Here is a 22,184-nt window from a genome sequence, read left to right on the forward strand (position 1 = left end):
ACCCAGATGGAGAGCATAGTATTCAGATTGGTGGAATGGTGGAGGCCGAGTCCAAATCTTGACTCTAGTTATGCCACTGCATAGACCTAATGGAAAATGGCAAGAATCAGCTAGGTAAAAGGGCAAAATGAGCAATTGTACCGTATATACTCGAGTATAAGCCGACCCGAGTATAAGTCGAGGCACCTAATTTTGCCACGGAAAACTGAGTAAGCTTATTGACTCGAGTATAAGCCGGGTATGCATTGTCCCCTCATCCCTGTCCTGCTCTGTGTGGCTTCCCCCATCCTGTCCTGCTCTGTGTGGCTCCCCCGGTCCCCTCATTGTATGCATGGCTCTCCTTCCTCCCCCTTCATATGCGTGGCTCCCCTGTCCACCCCCGTCATATGCGTGGCTCTCCCCATCCCCCCGTTGTATGCGTGGCTCCCCAGTCATACTCACCCTCCTTGGTCCGTTGCTGCACATCCCTGCATCTCCATTGTCCTGGCGTGGCACTGGCAGCTCTCCTGTGCTGAGCGGTCACGTGGTATCGCTCATTAAGGCAATGAATATGCGCTCCATGCCTATAGGAGTGGAGACGCGTACATATTCATTACCTTAGTGAGCGGTACCACGTGACCGCTCAACACAGGAGAGCTGCTGTGCCAGGACAACGGAGATGCAGGGATGTTCAGCGATGGACCGAGAAGGGTGAGTACATCACAGCCGCCGACTCCTGCCGCTGCTCCCCTCCCACTCCCCTGCTGACTCTCTGGGTCAATGACTCATGTATAAGCTGAGGGGGAATTTCCAGCACAAGAAAATCTCGGCTTATACACGAGTATATACGGTAAGTACACAATGCTATATAATATAATAACAGCAATATATTAAAAAGGTTGTCCATCACTTTTTCCTTAATAATCTATACTTAGGATAGGTCATCAATTTCTGATTGGCCGGTGTCTGCCACCCAGCACCCTAACCGATTGGCTGTTATGCCGGGTTCTCACATGCTCATAGGCATCGCATTCTAAGACAGGTTTCTGTCAGTGCAACAAGTTAGTTTTCCATTTTAATTCTATAGCGATTATGTAGACAAAAAATGTTAGTTTGCTGAAAAAAAATATTTAAGAACATATTTATGATGAAAATTCCTTTAGCTATTATATTTTTTCTATTCACAGAGAACCCCTTTAGTCCCTTCAGCCACGAGCCTGTCTTCACCTGTCTGACCAGGTCACATTTTACAATTCTGACCAGTGTAACTTTATGTGGTAACAACTCTAAAATGCATCAACATATCCCAGCTATTCTGAGAACATTTGACAAAGAAATTTGAAAATTTCACAATTTTCAAACTTTGCATATTTATGCCCTTAACCCCTTCATGACCCAGCCTATTTTGGCCTTAATGACCTTGCTGTTTTTTGCAATTCTGACCAGTGTCCCTTTATGAGGTAATAACTCAGGAACGCTTCAACGGATCCTAGCGATTCTGAGATTGTTTTTTCGTGACATATTGGGCTTCATGTTAGTGGTAAATTTAGGTCGATAATTTCTGAGTTTATTTGTGAAAAAAACGGAAATTTGGCAAAAATTTTGAAAATTTCGCAATTTTCACATTTTGAATTTTTATTCTGTTAAACCAGAGAGTTATGTGACACATAATAGTTAATAAATAACATTTCCCACATGTCTACTTTACATCAGCACAATTTTGGAAACAAATTTTTTTTTGCTAGGAAGTTATAAGGGTTAAAATTTGACCAGTGATTTCTCATTTTTACAACAAAATTTACAAAACCATTTTTTTTAGGGACCAGCTCACATTTGAAGTCAGTTTGAGGGTTCTATATGGCTGAAAATACCCAAAAGTGACACCATTCTAAAAACTGCACCCCTCAAGGTGCTCAAAACCACATTCAAGAAGTTTATTAACCCTTCAGGTGTTTCACAGCAGCAGAAGCAACATGGAAGTAAAAAATGAACATTTAACTTTTTAGTCACAAAAATGATCTTTTAGCGAAATTTTTTTTATTTTCCCAAGGGTAAAAGGAGAAACTGGACCACGAATGTTGTTGTCCAATTTGTCTTGAGTACGCTGATACCTCATATGTGGGGGTAAACCACTGTTTGGGCGCACGGCAGGGCTCGGAAGGCAAGGAGCGCCATTTGACTTTTTCAATGAAAAATTGGCTCCAATCTTTAGTGGACACCATGTCGCGTTTGGAGAGCCCCCGTGTGCCTAAACATTGGAGCTCCCCCACAAGTGACCCCATTTTGGAAACTAGACCCCCCAAGGAACTTATCTAGAAGCATAGTGAGCACTTTAAACTCTCAGGTGCTTCACAAATTGATCCGTAAAAATGAAAAAGTACTTTTTTTTCACACAATTTCTTTTAGCCTCAATTTTTTCATTTTCACATGGGCAACAGGATAAAATGGATCCTAAAATTTGTTGGGCAATTTCTCCTGAGTACGCCGATACCTCATATGTGGGGGTAAACCACTGTTTGGGTGCACAGCAAGGCTCGGAAGGGGAGGCGTGCCATTTGACTTTTTGAATGGAAAATTAGCTCCAATCGTTAGCGGACACCATGTCGCGTTTGGAGAGCCCCTGTGTGCCTAAACATTGGAGCTCCCGCACAAGTGACCCAATTTTGGAAACTAGACCTCCCAAGGAACTAATCTAGATGTGTGGTGAGCACTTTGAACCCCCAAGTGCTTCACAGAAGTTTATAACGCAGAGCCATGAAAATAAAAAATAATTTTTATTTTCTCAAAAATGATTTTTTAGCCCACAATTTTTTATTTTCCCAAGGGTAACAGGAGAAATTGGACCCCAAAAGTTGTTGTCCAGTTTCTCCTGAGTACGCTGATACCCCATATGTGGGGGTAAACCACTGTTTTGGCACACGTCGGGGTTTGGAAAGGAAGTAGTGACGTTTTGAAATGCAGACTTTGATGGAATGCTCTGCGGGCGTCAGGTTGCGTTTGCAGAGCCCCTGATGTGCCTAAACAGTAGGAACTCCCCACAAGTGACTCCATTTTGGAAACTAGACCCCCAAGGGAACTTATCTAGATGTGTAGTGAGCACTTTGAACCCCCAAGTGCTTCACAGAAGTTTATAACGCAGAGCCGTGAAAATAATAAATGTGTTTCCTTTCCTCAAAAATATTTTTTTAGCCCAGAATTTTTTATTTTTGCAAGGGTAACAGGAGAAATTTGACCCCAAAAGTTGTTGTCCAGTTTCTCCTGAGTACGCTGATACCCCATATGTGGGGGTAAACCACTGTTTGGGCACATGCCGGGGCTCGGAAGGGAAGTAGTGACGTTTTGGAATGCAGACTTTGATGGAATGGTCTGCGGGCATCATGTTACGTTTGCAGAGCCCCTGATATGCCTAAACAGTAGAAACCCCCCACAAGTGACCACATTTTGGAAACTAGACCCCCCAAGGAACTTATCTAGATGTGTGGTGAGCACGTTCAACCCCCAAGAGCTTCACAGAAGTTTACAACGCAGAGCCGTGAAAATAAAAAATAATTTTTCTTTCCTCAAAAAAGATGTTTTAGCAAGCAATTTTTTATTTTCACAAGGATAACAGGAGAAATTGGACCCCAATATTTGTTGCCCAGTTTGTTGTGAGTACGCTGATACCCCATATGTGGGGGTAAACCACTGTTTGGGCACACGTCAGGGCTCGGAAGGGAAGTAGTGACATTTGAAATGCAGACTTTGATGGAATGGTCTGCGGGCGTCACATTGCATTTGCAGAGCCCCTGATGTGCCTAAACAGTAGAAACACCCCACAAGTGACCCCATTTTGGAAACTAGACCCCCCAAGGAACTTATCTAGATGTGTGATGAGCACGTTCAACCCCCAAGTGCTTCACAGAAGTTAATAACGCAGAGCCGTGAAAATAAAAAATAATTGTTCTTTCCTCAAAAATTATGTTTTAGCAAGTAATTTTTTATTTTTGCAAGGGTAACAGGAGAAATTGGACCCCAACAATTGTTGCCCAGTTTGTCCTGAGTACGCTGGTACCCCAAATGTGGGGGTACACCACTGTTTGGGCGCACGTCGGGGCTTGGAAGGGAGGGAGCGGACAGGGAGACGGAGGGGGGTACCGGACAGAACGGAGGACTGGGGAGGAGATCGGGGGCGGTGGGGGGGGGGGGGGGGCAGAACATGATTTCCAGCCATGGCAGATGCTATTGCAGCATCGGCCATGGCTGGATTGCAATATTTCACCATTTTCATAGGTGAAATATTGCAAATTGCTCTGATTGGCTGTTGCACTTTCAACAGCCAATCAGAGCGATCGTAGCCACGTGGGGGCAAAGCCACCCCCCCTGGGCTGAAGTACAACTCCCCCTCTCCCTGCAGATCGGGTAAAATAGGAGTTAACCCTTTCACCCGATCTGCAGGGACGCGATCATTCCATGACGCCACATAGGCGTCATGGGTCGGATTGGCACCGACTTTCATGACGCCTACGTGGCGTCAAAGGTCGGGAAGGGGTTAAATTAAATAATTATATCACACAGAATAGTTAATAAATAACATTTACCACATGTCTACTTTCCATCAGCATTGCATTTTTTCAGGTAGTTAGAAAGGTTAAAAGTTAATTGTCAATTTTAAATTTTTCAAACAAAATCATTGTTTTGGGAACACATCACATTTGAAGTGACTTTGAGGGGCCATTTAAAAACTGCACTCCTCAAAGTACTAAAAACCACAAGCAAGAAGTTTAATAACCCTTTAGGTGCTTCACAGGAAATAAAACAATGTGTAATGAAAAAATGAACATTTTATTTTTTCCCTTAAAAATGTTTTTTTAACCCCAAATTTTTCATTTTCACAAGGGTAGCTGAAAAAAATGGAGTATACAATTTGTTGTGCAATTTCTCCTGAGTACAGTGATACCACATGTGTGGGGGAAAACTACTGTTTGGGTGCATGGCATGCTCGGAAGGTAATGGGCACTTGACTTTTGCAGTGCAGAATTCACTGGAATAAATAACGTAAAAAAAACATTTGTTCGCAAAAATGTTACTTTAGCTACAAATTTTGCATTTTCACAAAGGTAACAGGTAAAAACTGAGCATTCAATTTGATGATACCTCATATGTGGTTGAAAACTACTGTTTGGGTGTACAGCAGGGCTCAGAAGGGGAAGGAGCGCCAATTAAATTCTGGAGAGCAATTTTGGCTGATGCCATGTCATGCTGAAAGAGCCCTTGACATACCAAAACAGCAGAAAACCTCACCAGTGATGCCATTTTGGAAACTGCACCTCTCAAGGATTTATCTTGGGGAGTAGTGAGCATTTTAACCCTCAGGCAATTCACAGAATTGTATAACATTGGGCTGAGTAAATGGAAAATTACAATTTTTTTCCACTAAAATGTTGCTTTGGCCCCAAGTTTTTAATTTTCAAAAGAGATAATATGAGAAAATGAACAGTACAATTTGTTACGTAATTTCTACTGGGTACGACTATACCCTATATGTGCTCGAAAACTACTTTGAAGTACAGTGCAAAGCTCAAAAGAAAAGAAGCACCATATTGGAATTCAGATTTTGCTGGAATGATTTGAGGGTACCATGTCACATTGGCAGAGCTCCTGAGGTGGCAGAACAGCGGAACCACCACATAAGTGATCCCATTTTACAAACTACACCTCTTAATGAATTTAGCTAATGGTGCAGTGGTCATTTTGATAACACGGGTGTCTCCTAAAATGTTATACCATTGTGCAGTGAAGAAAAAATAATTACATTTTCAGCACAAAAATGTTCTCTTAGCCCCATATTTTACATTTTTACATAGGGAGAGAAGAAAAATTGCACCAAAATTTGTCACACAATTTCTGCTCAGTATGGCAATACCCCATATGTGGCTGTATAGTACTGCTTAGCCATACGGGAGATTCTGGATAGAAGGAGCGCTATTTGACTCTTGTGAACAAATTATGGTAGAATAGTTTGCAGACTTCATATACAGAGCCCCCTAGTGCCAGAAGAGCCGAATCCATCATCAAGTGACCCCATTTTTGAAATTACACCACTCTGGGAATTTATATATAGATGTTGTGACGATTTTGACTTCACTGGTGCTTTCCAGAAACAAGCAGCAGTGGATGTTGCCGTGTGAAAATGGCAAATCTGGCATTGCAGTGCCTGCTCTTTGTAGTACCCAGTACATTGTAGTGCCTGTACATTATGCCCTGCTTCTGCTTCTGGAGACATTCACGGAAAAATTAAACGGGCTTTCATCGCTACAGAGATGCCAAACATGTGGACACTAAATGTGGTTTAGGCACACTGTGGGGTTCAGAAAGGCAGGAGGAATTTGGATTTGGGATTAATAGATTTATTTTGGTGGGCAAGTAGCCATAGAGCTTTTCCAGAGCCTTTGTCCTACCAGTAACATGAAAGCCCCCTATATGTCCACAAACTGATGACGGAGCTGCGTGGGGATTTCCTTTTTTTTGTGGATTGAGTTGAAGTTTTTACTGAGAACATTTTACATAACATTTTGGATCACATTTATCCTGTGCTCTACACTGAGCACTTACATCGGGGTTTCCATTTAAGTCTCTGTATGACATGATTCAGATGAAATCCCTGTTGGATCCAATCACTATAATAAGGCAAGAGAGTTACTATGAAGTCCATGTGGCCTCTGTTCAGCAGTGTACTTTTCAGAGGCCAGACGGCGTCCACAGTGTCTCATTCTGACACATTATAGGGAAACTTTCTCTGGGGTTTCCGTCTGAGTCACGTATTTCAGAGATTTACACAGAAACCCTGGAGTAAGTGCTCAGTGTAGTGCGCAGGATAAATGTGAGCCGAGCCTTATTGCAATCTTTGTGAGGCAAAAATAACAAATCAGTATCACGCCATGAATTGGTTTTATTTATTTTTATGCTGTTCCTCTTGCAGAGGAAGTGATAAGGCGACTTTAGTCTTCAGGCCTGCATGATTACAATTTTAAAAATTGGGTTGTTCTGGATGCGATGATGCCAAATATGTGTATACTTTTTGTTTATTTTTCTTTTTACATAAATGAATGTATTGTTTTTTGTTTTTCATTTTTTTTTTTTTTTTTAATATTTTTAACTTTTTTCACTTTATTACTTAGTCCCTCTATTGTACTTTAACTTTTTTTTTTACTCTGATGGCTGTTATAATACGTTGCGATGCATCAGCTCTGCATCAGCTCTGCAATGCATTATACCTGTCAGTGCTGCACTGACAGATCGTCTTTTAGACCATGCTGCTGGCATGGTCTAAACAGAACACTGCAAGTGGCAGACCCAGAGGTCGTCTTTTGATCTCGGGTTGCCATAGCAATAATCGTGCCCTCGTGACATCTATTGATCGCAGCATTTAGGGGGTTAAACAGCCCTGCCAGGTCTGGGTTATCACATAAGCCGAGCTTATGGTGTACCAAATGTACCAGTACGTCCATTTGCAATAAACGCACTGCAAAATAGTGCTCATCAGTATGTCCAATGTTGGGAACGTGTTAAAATAAATATGTCAGCAGATTTTGCAATGTAATCTGAGAGCAGCATAATACAGGGGCTGAGACCCTGATCCTAGTGATGTGTTATTTGCTGGCCTGCATACTGTCATTTTGATACAATCCCTTTTTTCTCTACTGCAGATCTTGCAAAGCTCTGAATTCTGAGCCCTGTAAAATCCAACCCACACCACTGGTTGGAAGCTCTCTGTGTACACAAGTGCTAATCAGTGGTGGGGGAGGGATTACACAGGACAAGTTGACCAGCAGGCATGAGACACCTAGTCCTATAGATAATCTCCTGCTGATAAGACACTTATTTTATTGAGACAGCAACATATAGCCTAGTAACGAAAGACACATTACTGGAATCAGCCACTCTTATCCTATATTATGCTGCTTTCAGAGCAAAAACCTGGTGATAGAATATCTTTAAGTAAAGGTACAAATTGGCTTATGATTCAAAGACTCATATAAGCAATTTGGGAGACTGACAGATTACCGTTAAAAATTGATTCTAAGGAAGAACATCTTAGAGATATGACAGCCAATAAAGTATACTTAGACTATCAGTTTAATATGTGGATAAGGCGTAATATATGTAATTATATGTAATATGATTCAATATATGTTCATGAGGCGCAAAAGGCCCCTATATTATGCACATTAGAGAAAAGTTGTCCAAACCTGCTGATTTTGGTGTAACATGTTCTGTAACCATCGAATGTGTATGGACACTTCCCAAATCTCAATCGACAGAAGGATCAGGTACATTGAATTTCACTGCCCAATCATTTTGTTTCCTCTGAAGATAAGTAATTGCCAGAAATGTCTGAAGGCGGCTTATTACACATTGACAACACATGTACACTCAGCTGAAAAAAATGTGCATGTGAATAAGGGGGTTAGGAAAAGTGTCTAGAGTGTATGGAAACACTAATGGCCTGTCATCAGCCAAGACTAGAAATAGAAAATTGAGGCGAGCCAATAAATTAGATGTAGGTCCTCTAGCATCATAGGAAAATTTTATGTACTATTTTTATGATCATTCAATAATGCAGAATCTTAGCTAATTTAGGAATTTGAAATTAACGGCATTTTACTGCCATTGTTAATAAGGATAATGGTTTCTATTATCTCCTGCCCCTTGTATTTCAGGTTTAATTAACAGCTCCAAGGATCTTGTAGATCTTACACTTTCTTCCTCATTCTTCTATCGCCTAGACGCAAGGGTGATTAACTAAAAGTCACATACGAATTGATGACTCAGCTTTCATCACTTTTGGTGAGAAATTATAGGAATTCAGCTTCAATAAAAAATGTTTTAAAGTCACACGTCTACCAGATGAATCAAGCACGTTCTAATGAACATATTACATAAGGGTTTGTATTGTGAGAACTATGCATTTACTACAGCCTGGTGAAGCTAAATATGAGACATTTTGCTGATGTCAAGAAATTTAAATCAAATAAAAACGAGGTTTGAGCTTTTATTTATTTCAATCTGCTCTGTAGCCTCAGATTCTTTACCTTGTGATTCTTGGGATTCTTTACCTGTGTCATTGGTGAAGTATCATAGCAGACAATAGTTAATCTAGGCTGATGGTCCCATAAGGCTATATAAGGTTACTAATATACTGTCTCTATGAAATAATAAGCTCAGGAAAATACACGAGAAATCCTATCTCCATTAACACATTCGGAAGGTCAAACCCAGAGACAGATCGATATCCATAGAGGTCAGGACTAGCAATATACTGACTAATGCATTTTTCATCTATATCTGTTGTATTAGGGCACTGGTATCATTGAAGCAGGTTTAGATGCTGTCATAGGGTCATTAATGAGGTACAGGTTGACCTACACACATTAAAGGGGGTTTTCTGGTATTTTACAGAACTTGGCCCGTAGTTTGGAATTTCCCTAAATAATGAAATGACTCTTACTTGCCTCTGCTCCAACCTGTCAATAAATCATGTAATCAATAGGTACAATGGGCAACTAATATTTTTTATTTTGTAATCCTATAATATTTTTTATTTTGTAATGCTATTCCGTATTCTTGGTCAGATTTTATAAAATCCCAGAAAACCCTTTTAAACCAGAATAATTTGATTAATATTACATGACTAGATTCGAGGGTGTACAGATTTTGCAATTTAACATTTTATTTTTTTCGTCCATTTGCCCAATATGGTTTCCTTCCATGGCTTTCATATTTAATTGCTTCTTATAGAGGAATAATTGACTACTGACATGTCAGTTCTCCATTTGTGATGATAACATAAGTACATGGAATTATTGTTCTATAATTTGGGTTATAGACTTTAGACACAATGTATTTCTCTTCAGTATATGACCAAAAAAACCCTGTTGAAAGCTCTCTATGGCCGCGCTATTTCTCTTTGTCTACTGGAAATATTTAAACTAAATGTGTAATAATATCCTCATTACAGGACATTAGACTTGTTCTCGGATGATGGTAATAGATGTTCTTGGAGAGTGATTCAGAAACTCACTAGTATATGAAGGCAAACCCATCAAGAGACAAGTCCATGTGAGTTAAAGGGAACCTGTCACCAGGTTTTCTCCATATAAATTGTGACCAGCATCTTTAAGCCCTATTTTACAGCATACTAGTATGATGTATATACGTCCCCGATCCACAAAAAAGACCTTTATTATACTCATACATGGAGCAGTCTGATCAGATGGACAACTCTGGTCTTGATCCAGAGCTGCCTCTCTTTTTACGATTGCCATCCTCCTTCCCTGCTTCACGTGGATGACGCACCCTGCATCATCCACACAGCGTCCTCCATCTCACTCCTGCACAGGCGTACTTCCCTCTGCCTTGCCAAGGGAAGAGCAAAGCACTGTAGTCAAATGCGCCGGCTTTACCTTTCGGTCATTGCCACTCTTTCGCCTTTCCTGGGTTATGCATGCTATAATACTTTGCCCTCAGCAGGACAGAGAGAAGTGCACATGTGCAAGAATGAGATGGAGGACAATGTGTGGATACAGGGTGCATCATCCACACGAAGCAGGGAAGGAGGGAGACGATCGAAAAAAAGAGAGGAGTTGCCAGATCAAGACCAGAGACGGCCATCGGACTGGACTGCGGCGTCTAAAAGCTCTTATTTGTGACAAGCATAGTGGATTGGGGACACATATGCATCACATTAGTATGCGGCAAATGAGGGGGCTTACAGGTGCTGGCCATACTTAATATGAGGAGAACCTAGTGACAGACAGATTCCCTTTAAAGGCAACTTTTACAATTCCTAGATGGGCTGATATAGAGACTTTATATGGACACATCAAATGGATGCTCAGCCAATAAAATGTGGAAGCATCCAATATTTTATCATTGGGTTTAAGGAAATGAATTTAAAGCGCACACAGATTACCGTGGAGATGACCAGTAAGGATATTATGGAACATAACAGTGAGAAGAAAGCATCAACAAATAATGTATAGCCTCAAGGATGTATTGAGATAATGCTTCACAAGACCAAGGTCTAGCACCCATGTTAGTTGTCCATAGCTGCCGGAACAGAGTCCTACAGATTCCCCCCTACCTGCACCCACAGAACTTCTGTTGGCCCCTTCAACGTAATGAGTGAGTTATACCGAAATGTAAAGATGTACCGCGAGCCTACTAATCAAAAAAAGGGACAGTGATGACACAGGTAGCAGGAGGTTCTGGTCCAGCAGCCACAAACTACGTGACCACTGCACCAAGGCCCTGCAAATATTTTTGCTCAACTATACACAGGGTACATTCCCACTGGACATATTTGCTGCGGAATTTTGACAGCAAACTTACAGCGCCAATTTCTGCACTGAGTTGTGTGGACATCATTGCAGTTACCACTGCGTTCATGCTGCTGATAAAAGTGTGGTGAACATCCGCAGCATAAATGTTATGATTCTTAGTGGTTGAGGATCACAAAATACTCCAGCTAAGTAACAAAACATAGGACAAGCTTTAGGGAGGTGGTAAACTGGACTGACCGCAAATCTGAACCTATCCAACACACTAGAGGTAGCCGGTGAACGTGACTAAAATCCTAGACGTCTCGAGCCAGCCTGAGGAACTAACTACCCCTAGAGAGAAAGAAAGACCTCACTTGCCTCCAGAGAAATAATCCCCAAAGATATAGAAGCCCCCAACAAATAATAACGGTGAGGTAAGAGGAAGGCACATACACAGGGGTGAAAGCAGATTCAGCAAATGAGGCCCACTAATACTAGATAGCAGAAAATAGAAAAGGGGTCTGTGCGGTCAGTAAAAAACCCTTACAAAATATCCACACTGAGATTTCAAGAACCCCCGCACCAACTAACGGTGTGGGGGGAGAAACTCAGTCCCCTAGAGCAACCAGCAAGCGAGGAAATCACATTTTAGCAAGCTGGACAAGAAACATGATGAATGCTGATAATCAAAAAATAAACAAACAAAAACTTAGCTTGTCTTGGAGAGACTGGGAGAAAGGTAGTCACAAGGAATCTGAAGAGCACTGAATACATTGAGAGCAGGCAAGGAACTGAGTATCCAGGTGAGCTAAATAGGAAACCAACCAAGGATAACGAACCAGCTGATGCTGCCAACCTGCAGAAAGACAACACTACACAGTACCGCTTGTGACCACTAGAGGGAGCCCAAAAATAGAGTTCACAACAGTACCCCCCCCTTGAGGAGGGGTCACCGAACCCTCATCAAGACCCCCAGGGCGATCAGGATGAGCCGCGTGGAAGGCACGAACCAAATCGGCCGCATGAACATCAGAGGCGACAACCCAGGAATTATCCTCCTGACCATAGCCCTTCCACTTAACCAAATACTGAAGCCTCCGTCTAGAGATACGAGAATCCAAAATCTTCTCCACCACGTACTCCAATTCGCCCTCGACCAGCACCGGAGCAGGAGGCTCAACAGAAGGAACCACAGGCACCACATACCTCCGCAACAAAGACCTATGGAACACATTATGAATGGCAAACGATGCTGGGAGATCCAAACGAAAAGACACCGGGTTAAGGATTTCCAAGATCTTATAAGAACCGATGAAGCGAGGCTTGAATTTAGGAGAGGAGACCTTCATAGGAACATACCGAGAAGACAGCCACACCAAATCCCCAACACGAAGTTGGGGACCCACACCGCGGCGGCGGTTGGCAAAGCGCTGAGCCTTCTCCTGTGACAACCTCAAATTGTCCACCACATGGTTCCAAATCTGCTGCAACCTATCCACCACAGAATCCACCCCAGGACAGTCAGAAGACTCAACCTGACCCGAGGAAAAACGAGGATGGAAACCAGAATTGCAGAAAAAAGGCGAAACCAAAGTAGCAGAACTAGCCCGATTATTAAGGGCAAACTCGGCCAATGGCAAAAAAGTCACCCAATCATCCTGATCAGCAGAAACAAAACATCTCAAATAAGTTTCCAACGTCTGATTAGTTCGCTCGGTTTGGCCATTAGTCTGAGGATGGAAGGCCGACGAAAAAGACAAATCAATGCCCATCTTAGCACAAAAAGTCCGCCAAAACCTGGACACAAACTGGGATCCTCTATCAGACACAATATTTTCAGGAATGCCGTGCAAGCGAACCACATTCTGAAAAATAGAGGAACCAAATCGGAGGAAGAAGGCAACTTAGGCAAGGGCACCAAATGGACCATCTTGGAAAAACGATCACACACCACCCAGATGACAGACATTTTCTGAGATACTGGAAGATCCAAAATAAAATCCATGGAAATGTGCGTCCAAGGCCTTTTCGGAATAGGCAAAGGCAAAAGCAAACCGCTAGCACGAGAACAGCAAGGCTTAGCCCGAGCACAAATCCCACAAGACTGCACAAAGGAACGCACATCCCGCGACAAGGAAGGCCACCAGAAGGACCTAGCCACCAAATCTCTGGTACCAAAAATCCCAGGATGACCCGCCAACACCGAAGAATGAACCTCGGAAATAACTCTGCTGGTCCAGGGGCGGACCTACCGCCGGTTCAACCGGTGCAGCCGCACCGGGGCCCGGAGGTGGAGGGGGGCCCTTGCAGGCAGGGACATACAGGGGCCCGGCTTTGTGCTGCTGCAGTAGATCGGTGCACGGGTGCAGGCCCCGCACTGTATTAGCAGTGTACAAGTGCCGGCCGGCATCCTCCTATTGCAGACACAGCAGGAGCCTGTGTGTCTGCTGATCTGACGTCACCTGCGCGCCGGAGAGGAGAGATGAAGTTAGTAGAAAGCCATGGGGTCCCGGGCAGGAGGTATGTGACGGGCTTCATCTCACTCCTGCTTTCTTATCTGCTTTCTGTAGAGGATCTCTCTGTACTGTGAGATTTATTGCACCACCTTAAGTTTACATACAGATAAGGTCTCGGCTCCAGCGTCACCCGATCTGCATGTAAGCTGAAGCTGCAGCAATAAGTCACAGTGATCCTCACCCTGCACTGTGTGACCCTGAGCCCGGCTCCAGGACATCCCACATTATATATCAGATATATATTTGTACTATGTGCACATATATAGTGTTATGTGCACTGAGCACTGACCAGGCTGCAGGAACTCACATTATAATATACTATATTATAATGTGAGTTCCTGCAGCCTGGTCAGTGCTCAGTGTATATAACACTATATATGTGCACATAGTACAGTGCACAGTATATACAGTATGGAGCCTCATGTGCAGTCATTATACAGTATGGAGCATCATGTGCGGTCATTATACAGTATGGAGCATCATGTGCGGTCATTATACAGTATGGAGCATCATGTGCGGTCAATATACAGTATGGAGCATCATGTGCAGTCATTATACAGTATGGAGCATCATGTGCGGTCATTATACAGTATGGAGCATCATGTGCGGTCAATATACAGTATGGAGCATCATGTGCAGTCATTATACAGTATGGAGCATTATGTGCGGTCATTATACAGTATGGAGCATTATGTGCGGTCATTATACAGTATGGAGCCTCATGTGCGGCCATTATACAGAATGGAGCATCATGTGTGGCCATTATACAGTATGGAGCATCATGTGCGGTCATTATACAGTATGGAGCATTATGTGCGGTCATTGTACAGTATAAACCTGTGCTTCAGCTCCCGAAAGGCCTCCACGGCCACAGGAGACCAATTAGTCACATCAGAACCCTTCTTGGTCAAATCTGTCAAAGGTTTAACCACGCTAGAAAAATTAGCGATGAAACGACGGTAAAAATTAGCAAAACCCAAGAACTTCTGAAGACTCTTAACAGACGTGGGCTGAGTCCAGTCATGAATAGCCTGGACCTTGACTGGGTCCATCTCCACAGTAGAAGGAGAAAAAATAAAACCCAAAAAGGAGACCTTCTGTACTCGGAAGAGGCATTTTGAGCCCTTCACAAATAAAGCATTAGCACGCAGGACCTGAAACACCATCCTGACCTGCTTCACATGGGACTCCCAATCATCAGAAAAGACCAAAATGTCATCCAGATAAACAATCATAAATTTATCCAGATATTCTCGGAAGATGTCATGCATGAAGGACTGAAACACAGAAGGAGCATTAGAGAGTCCAAAAGGCATCACCAAGTACTCAAAATGGCCTTCAGGCGTATTAAATGCTGTTTTCCATTCATCTCCCTGCTTAATGCGCACAAGGTTATACGCACCACTGAGATCTATCTTGGTGAACCAACTGGCACCCTTAATCCGAGCAAACAAATCAGACAATAGTGGTAAAGGATACTGAAATTTGACTGTGATTTTATTCAGAAGACGATAATCTATACAAGGTCTCAAAGAACCGTCCTTCTTGGCCACAAAAAAAAATCCTGCATCAAGAGGGGAAGAGGATGGGCGAATATGTCCCTTCTCCAAAGACTCCTTTATATAACTCCGCATCGCGGCATGCTCTGGTATAGACAGATTAAAAAGTCGTCCCTTAGGGAATTTACTACCAGGAATTAAATTTATAGCACAGTCACAATCCCTATAAGGGGGCAGGGCACTGGACCTGGGCTCATCAAATACATCCTGGTAGTCAGACAAAAACTCAGGGACCTCAGAAGGAGTGGAAGAAGCAATAGACACCAACGGAGCATCGCCATGAATTCCCTGACAACCCCAACTTGACACAGACATAGCTTTCCAATCTAAAACTGGATTATGAGCCTGCAGCCATGGCAGACCCAAAACGACAACATCATGCAAATTATGCAGAACAAGAAAGCGAATCACCTCCTGATGTACGGGAGTCATGCACATGGTCATTTGCGTCCAATACTGAGGCTTATTCTCAGCCAATGGCGTAGCATCAATTCCCCTCAGAGGAATAGGAAATTCCAAAGCCTCCAGGACAAAACCACAGCGCCTGGCAAACGACAAATCCATCAGATTCAGGGCAGCACCTGAATCCACAAAAGCCATAACCGGGTAGGACGACAAAGAACAAATCAAAGTAACAGACAAAATAAATTTAGGCTGCATAGTACCAATGGTGACAGGTTTAGCGATTTTTTTTAAGCGTTTAGAGCATGCTGAGATAACATGAGTAGAATCACCACAGTAAAAGCACAACCCATTTTGACGTCTATGACTTTGTCGCTCAATTCTGGTCAGAGTTCGGTCACATTGCATAGACTCAGGTCTCTGTTCAGAAAATACCGCCAATGGATGAGCAGATTTGCGCTCCCGCAAACGCCGATCAACCTGAATGGCTAAAGCCATAGAATCACTCAGACTTGTAGGGGTGGGAAACCCCACCATAACATTCTTAATGGCCTCAGAAAGACCTTCTCTGAAATTTGCAGCCAGGGCACACTCATTCCATTGAGTAAGCACCGACCATTTCCGAAATTTTTGACAATACACCTCTGCTTCATCCTGACCTTGAGAGATAGCCAGCAACGCTTTTTCTGCCTGATTCTCAAGATTAGGCTCCTCATAAAGCAGTCCAAGAGCCAGAAAAAATGCATCTACATTAAGCAATGCAGGATCTCCTGGCGCCAGAGAGAAAGCCCAATCTTGAGGGTCGCCATGCAACAAGGAGATAACAATTTTAACTTGCTGAGCGGAATCACCAGAGGAACGAGGTCTCAGAGATAGAAATAACTAACAATTATTCTTAAAATTTAGAAACCTAGATCTATCTCCAGAAAACAACTCAGGAATGGGTATCTTTGGTTCTGACATAGGGCTATGAATAACAAAATCCTGAATACTTTGCACCCGTGCAGTAAGATGATCCACACTAGAAGTCAGAGTCTGAACATTCATGTCTGCAGCTGAGCTCAAAACCACCCAGAGTTCAAGGGGATGAAAGAAGCTAAACAGACTGCAGCAAAGGAAAAGCGGGAGGAAAAAAAAAATGTACTCAGGTCTTCTTTTTATCCCACTTCTGCGATGCATTAAACACTTTTTTGGCCTGCTCTACTGTTATGATCCTTAGTGGTTGAGGATCACAAAATACTCCAGCTAAGTAACAAAACATAGGACAAGCTTTAGGGAGGTGGTAACTGGACTGACCGCAAATCTGAACCTATCCAACACACTAGAGGTAGCCGGTGAACGTGACTAAAATCCTAGACGTCTCGAGCCAGCCTGAGGAACTAACTACCCCTAGAGAGAAAGAAAGACCTCACTTGCCTCCAGAGAAATAATCCCCAAAGATATAGAAGCCCCCAACAAATAATAACGGTGAGGTAAGAGGAAGGCACATACACAGGGGTGAAAGCAGATTCAGCAAATGAGGCCCACTAATACTAGATAGCAGAAAATAGAAAAGGGGTCTGTGCGGTCAGTAAAAACCCTTACAAAATATCCACACTGAGATTTCAAGAACCCCCGCACCAACTAACGGTGTGGGGGGAGAAACTCAGTCCCCTAGAGCAACCAGCAAGCGAGGAAATCACATTTTAGCAAGCTGGACAAGAAACATGATGAATTCTGATAATCAAAAAATAAACAAACAAAAACTTAGCTTGTCTTGGAGAGACTGGGAGCAAGGTAGTCACAAGGAATCTGAAGAGCACTGAATACATTGAGAGCAGGCAAGGAACTGAGTATCCAGGTGAGCTAAATAGGAAACCAACCAAGGATAACGAACCAGCTGATGCTGCCAACCTGCAGAAAGACAACACTACACAGTACCGCTTGTGACCACTAGAGGGAGCCCAAAAATAGAGTTCACAACAATAAATCGACAGGCTACAGATGTCAAATCCATAGCGCTGGTCATTTTTTTTTACCCATGAGTTTTCTCTGCAACGTATGGATGAGATTTTATAAATCTCATGTATAATGCGGCTCCTGAAATATGGAGGAGACATATTGCCCAGAAAATCCAGTGAGTAGCCAAAATTTGCCAATCAGGTTTGAGGACTTAAAGATGATGGCTCAGCTCTCCTGTTTTATTTGCTGTAGTCATAAAGCATGTTACATGAACCCTTTTAGCACCTCTTAGATCTCACATCAGGATGATGGGAATATCGAAAAAAATATCATAACCATATCGTGGGTAGGAGAAGAAGTACTCCCGTTACCCTGCAGTGCTTCTGACAGCCAATTTAGCTGCATGCAAATATAATTCAGTACATTGTTTGAATGGATGTGTCCAACAAGGTCTGACTGTTGCAAAAAAAAATTTTTTTAACAGGTGTGAAGTGGATGACAGCATGCGGCCGTCTCACACTGCCATGTTTTTATATTCCTCCTGAATGTTTGGGAAGGGTCTTATCTTTCCCTATTACAGAGTTGAGCAGTTCTGCCAGACTTTTCAAGCCTTCACCCTGGTCCGCCCCAGTCATTCCAAAGCACATTTTGAGCTTGACCCTTTGAGTAAATTGGGAAATAATTGCAGGGCTGTCATTAAAGGAGGCAGAGGGATATTCAGGCTGAACATCTGTCTGCAAAGGACATCTAATCTCCTTTCATTTTCTTATGTTTGACAGGCAGGGTGAAAGTTTTGAACTGCCCAGCGACAAGTTGTGCCCTGCAAGCCGCGTGCACTCAGTAATGGTGCATGCAATCAGGAACATTGATCGGGATACAACTGCAGAAGCAGCGTGCACTCGTATGGCCATTATTGCTGGCAGAAAGCTGCGGCAGGAGGATAATTAGCACAATTATTGCCTGTAGATAAAAATAAATAAACTGTAACCTCCCTCCTTCCCTCCACATCCAGATGGATATTTCTCCTCATATGCAGCAGCTCTGAGACAGGCGAGATACGCTAGACCACTGCCAACTTACTCGACTCATTTTTTTTCTTTATCCAGAAATGGAATGGGCTCAGGCTACTCCTAGCGGGCGACTTTTCTGTGTCCTTACATGTCCCCTAAGGATTATTAGAAATCCTTGTTCAGCACTTTCTCTCGAGAGCAAAAATGACCTAATATTTCCTAACTAAATTACCGTATATTTGTTTTTCTATAGTGATTTGATACTTCATGGGATGGCTTTTTTTTATCAATTGGAGGATTACAGGTGTTCAGCACAGAACCCAGCGTAAATTAATGTATATTGTACAAAGGCATCAAAATAGTTAACAAATACATTTTATTGTAAAGTTCCTAGGATTCCATTTGATGTCTTAAATCGTTCATCTATACTCACTGAATATGTTGGGTAAGTGAGAAACCAACACAAGTCTAAGCACAATCTATGGACTGTATACAATTGGAATGTCTATCAGTATCTGTAGGGCAAAACACATAGTGACACATATCAAGTGAAAAATAAATAGGCTAGAGACAGGCAATGACTTCTGCTACACATTGTCAACATGGTCATAACTACCAGGCAGGGCCGATTCTAGCTTTTCTGATGCCCAAGTTGAAAAAACAAATGTCCCCCATTTAGACTTTTAGTGAACAAAGGTTCCCACTACACACAGTATGATAGCCCATAGACCCCCATATACAGTACGATGGCTCCCACAACTCTTAACAAACAGTATGATACCCCTACAAGCTCCCACACAGTATGATTTCCTACATCTTTCTATACACAGTATGATGGCCTCCACAATTCACTATATGCGGTATGATGCTCCATAGCCCCCTATAAAGCTCCTTATATGGAGTATTATTATTATTATTTATATATAGCACCATTGATTCCATGGTGCTGTACATGAGAATGAGTTACATACAAGTTACAGATATCACTTACAGTAAACAAACTAACAATTACAGACTGATACAGAGGGGCGAGGACCTTGCGGGCTTACATTCTCAGCTCCATATACACAGTATGGTGCCCCATAGCCCTTCTATACACTGTATTCCCCATACCTCTATATAATGTTTGATGCCCCATAGCCCCTCTATACACAGTATTCCACATATTCCACAGCCCCTCACACCCTGACAGGCTCCATAATAATTAAAAAAATTATATATATATATATACACACATACTCACCTAATCCTGTTTTTTTGACCACCGCAAGCTCTGTCTCCTCAACAACTTAAGATACAGTAGTCCAGCGACAAGGTGCTAATCATAGATGTCATTGCACCTCATGATGTCTGTTGGAGACTAGTGACATGCAGCTCACCGCAGGCCACAAGTAGCCTGTGGCCTTCCAGAGTAAGAGGCAGAGCAGGGAGCCAATAGTTCTCTATTCCGCACAAATGTTAACAGTATTGGCATCATGAGGGTGCTTATATTGTTAAAAGTTTTGTAGGCCAATAGGGCGAAAAGTCACTCCCTGATAGTGAACTCAGACCACCGCTTGAGGACAGATGCTCAAGTACAGGCAGGAGCAAGCCGCCCCCCGGCGGTGTAGGCAAAGGCCGGCATGTCAGGGGATTGGAGTGGGTGAGGATAGGGCTAGTGGGGTGGGGTAGGCAAATGGGTCATTATAGGGCAAGCTTGGGGAGGGGTTTGGCCAGTTCCTGCTCCGGAATCGGCGTGAGCTGTCCCCTCATCCCCCTTGCTCTTACCATGGGGTCCAGGTCCTGGAGAGGCTGCGGTTGGCTGCGGAGAGTCAGCCGCCTGGGTGGCTGGAGGCCCAGGTGGCAGCGATCATAGGAAGTGGGGGCAGGTCGGTGCCAGGGGAGTCATCTGCTGCGTAGCATCCCCGGCGTGTTCGGCCTCCAGAGCGCTTGTCCCCCGATGCTCCTCCTTGGTCCCAGCGCCAGCACAGGAGCCCCTCCAGGGACCCTCCAAGCTGGGTGCCTGCCCACAAACGTTTAAGCAGGCTCCGGTCTGGGAGGAATCCGACAGCCAGGCTGGGGCCTGTGGTGGTGAGTAGGCCTTCACCTCTGTTGCAGTTGGAAGCAGAGCCTGTGCGTGCCGGGACCCCTGGTGCCTCCTGTGATGTCACGGCAGGTTGCCATGGCGATGACCCTGTCAGGCGGCCCGCCTTTTCCTCAGGATAGAGACATTGGAGGATAACCTCTTTAGATGTGGTGGCAGAGAGAGCCCCAGTGTATTCGGGGCTGCCAGACCAGAGGATCTTGGCCAATCGGCGTCACCCTCTAGCAGGGCTGGAGTGGAACTACAGCATTTGTCCATGGGGAGCAGAGCAGGCAGAGGGTCGGTCCTCGGGGGGCTAAACTCCCGGGGGGGCCTGCTGGTCCAGGGAGCGTCTTCGGAAGAGTCACGTCCAGGATCGAGCGGCCTGTCAGGGCCAGGGCGTCGGGATCATCAAGGGTTCGGAGGGTCCAGGAGTCACGATGGGGACAACACACGGCTGGATTGACGAAAAGGTCTTCGGCTGGGGGGTTCACAGCTCCCTCGCAGCCTGGTGAGGATAATTCTATGTCTTGTCTGTTGCCATCGTCTTCACCGTCACTGTTGTTGGAGGTTAGTCAGGTGTTGGGGTCGGTAGTCCCGGGATCAGGCGTGGGGGGGTTCAGACTGAGTTGGGTGACGGGGTTAGAGAGGTGCTGAGTAATGTGCGAGAGTTGCTTACGTGTTTGGAAGGTGATAGGTCTACTCTGACTCACTTAGCTGCATGGTTGTGATCGCAAGGGGTGGGTCAGGTTTTTCCTGGTTTAGGTTTGGTAGCGCCCGTTAGAATATTGGATCCGGTGTCAGTGTCTATTCAGACAGAAAATGAAAATGAATGTAGGATTAATTTAGATGATAGGACACATGGTGAGGTTTATGTTTGCTTTGAGGACCCCCTGGGGGCTCATCTGAAGATAGATGTGCGCAAGAAGATTTGGAATGATGAATATGTTGAGATCTTTTACTTCTACCGTTGGAAAAGTTTAACTTAGATAAGGGAAAAAAAGATGAGAGTAAGAAAGAGGAAGAGGAAAAACGTAGGTGGCGTCTTATACCTCAGACGTTTGTCAATTGGCTGCAGGCGTTTGTGATTTTGGCATGTGTGATAGGGGAGAACGCGCCGGAGAATTGCTCTGCTTTGTTCTGCTACATGGACTCTATAGGGGAGGCGCACAGGGTTTATGGGGGCCAAGATTGGCTACGGTATGATGAGCAGTTCAGGCAGAGAAAGGCTATTCGTCTTGCAATCTGGTGGGATCAAAAGGACATTGGTCTGTGGCTGCAGGTTATGACACCATCCAGGTTTGGTCATTCCTTTCAGAGTGGGGCCAAGTCCCCGGCCAGTCTGCCTCTCAGTGGAGTACGCAGGGGGCCGGGGGCCAGTTTGTCAATCGGGAGGCCAGAAACAAGGATTGTGC

The 22,184-nt window shown here is 43.9% G+C and overlaps 1 protein-coding gene and 1 long non-coding RNA gene across 12 annotated transcripts in view; both read right to left on the reverse strand.

Annotated features, from left to right (window-relative positions):
• The window catches only part of LOC143765523 (uncharacterized), a 38,907-nt gene extending 18,198 nt beyond the window's left edge, over positions 1-20,709 (reverse strand). The window contains exons 1-2 of the long non-coding RNA XR_013213409.1: positions 20,475-20,709; positions 3-86 (exon numbers count right to left, since the gene is read on the reverse strand). This is a non-coding gene — a long non-coding RNA (uncharacterized LOC143765523). The remainder of the gene's footprint in view (positions 1-2; positions 87-20,474) is intronic.
• SRCIN1 (SRC kinase signaling inhibitor 1) overlaps positions 1-22,184 on the reverse strand; it is a 608,732-nt gene that overhangs the window by 503,418 nt on the left and 83,130 nt on the right. The gene's annotated exons all lie outside the window — the stretch shown is intronic.

This window comes from Ranitomeya variabilis, chromosome 4 (genome assembly GCF_051348905.1).
Source record: "Ranitomeya variabilis isolate aRanVar5 chromosome 4, aRanVar5.hap1, whole genome shotgun sequence".
NCBI lineage: Eukaryota > Metazoa > Chordata > Amphibia > Anura > Dendrobatidae > Ranitomeya > Ranitomeya variabilis.